Raw genomic sequence first — 1,494 nt, 5'->3', positions numbered from 1 at the left:
GGCGCTTTAACCATCTAAGCCACAGCGCCTTGCATGTGTGTGGATCACATGACCGCCTGCAGGAAGGTGTGGCCTTAAAGCTGGTCAAACTGTTTTCTGACTTCTTCAGTTTCAGACGACTTTGCCTCCGGATGTGGAACGAAGAAAAGGTGAACGGCCCACGATCACCTCCCACCTCGCTGCCACGGTCACGGTTAAACCGCCGTCCATCCAACATCTCAGTTCAGCCTGTGTGTTTGGTAAAAAACATAATGATAACTGTAAAGGCTGCTGATGTTGGCCAGAAACATTAGAATTAATGCAAACTGATCAGTTAAATGCACCTTAGAACAACACGCAGCAACACTACACATGAGCGAGAGGAGGGAGGTTTGGGGTCTTCACACACCCCTGTTCTCTGCTGGCCATCGGGGCGGGGGGCTGGGAGGAGGTGTTGGCCGTCCAATTGGGATCTGGGATGCGGGGCCTCCCTGCTGCTGCGGTCTGCTTGCCTCCACCTGTAACATCTCCTGGGTCTAGGTGCCGTTTCCCCCTCCAGGGGCGAGGGTACCTGGACCCGGGGTATAGAGTCTGTTTGGAGAGTGTGATTGTGTGTACAGTGTCCATGTATGTCTATCCCTACGTTGGGTGAGTGCTGAGTATTTGTATATGTGTGCATGAGGGTGGGAATGCATGTTTGTGTCTGTGTCTATATGTCAGGTCGGGTCTTACACTCCACCTCTCTGGGAACTCCCAGGCCCTCCAAAGGCCTATCTCCCCTCACCACACTCCCTGCCGGTAACTGATGCCCTCAGGGGTCGGTGCGTTGGTGGTTCTTGGTGTCCAGGGCTGGGCGCTCAGGTATGTACCAGCTCACTCCCGGTGACTACTTGGCAGGGCCTGTCTCTTCTGCTAAGGAGCTAATAAAGGAAGCACTTTCCTTAGACGTGCAGATGCTTTATGGTGACTTGTGTCAGATGGGGTCCACCTAAACACACCAACACTCTGATCTCTGTGTTAGTGTGGGAGGTTGTGAGGCATCCACGATTTAAACTGGGGTAAAACCAGCAATCAAACCAGTAAAGGACACCTGTACAGTTTTAAGGGGACCACACTCTGACAGCGGAACTGCTGGGATTTGAACCCAGGACCGCCTGTTTATAAGACAGGTGCTTTCACCTGCTCAGCCACAGCGCTGCAGTCAGCTGACCTGACAGCTGGTCATCAGTCAGGAGTCATCTGTAAAGTTGGACACGTTGAAAATGCGCAGAAACATGACATCAAAGTGTTCGTTACGACAGCGGCTTTCCTTAGGAGGAAAAACCTTCTGACCAATAAGACGCCGATGTCACGACTGTGATTCTGGACGTATTAACAGTGACATCATCAGTGATTGTGTCACTGTGCAGGTCACAGAAAACCAGCCTCTACACAAACAGCGCTTCCTGAGAGAAACTACCTGCTGAGCCACGTTTGCAGAGCCACAGTTAACGACAGCTTTCTTTTTTTTTTTTC

At 51.5% G+C, this 1,494-nt stretch overlaps 2 non-coding genes across 2 annotated transcripts in view; both read right to left on the bottom strand.

Moving 5' to 3' along the window:
* The window catches only part of trnat-agu (transfer RNA threonine (anticodon AGU)), a 74-nt gene extending 45 nt beyond the window's left edge, over positions 1-29 (bottom strand). The window contains exon 1 of the tRNA in view: positions 1-29. This exon is cut by the window's left edge and continues 45 nt beyond it. This is a non-coding gene — a tRNA (tRNA-Thr).
* Positions 30-1,102: 1,073 nt separating this feature from the next.
* On the bottom strand, positions 1,103-1,175 carry trnai-uau (transfer RNA isoleucine (anticodon UAU)). The gene has a single exon. It is a non-coding gene; the product is annotated as a tRNA-Ile (tRNA).
* Positions 1,176-1,494: the final 319 nt, after the last annotated feature.

This window comes from Copadichromis virginalis, linkage group LG13 (assembly GCF_057382275.1).
Source record: "Copadichromis virginalis isolate Kocher_CV1m ecotype Utaka linkage group LG13, C_Virginalis_male_GT1.1, whole genome shotgun sequence".
In the NCBI taxonomy this organism is placed as follows: domain Eukaryota; kingdom Metazoa; phylum Chordata; class Actinopteri; order Cichliformes; family Cichlidae; genus Copadichromis; species Copadichromis virginalis.
The sequence above is the reverse complement of the archived record's forward strand: the minus strand, read 5'-3'. Positions and strand labels throughout refer to the sequence as shown.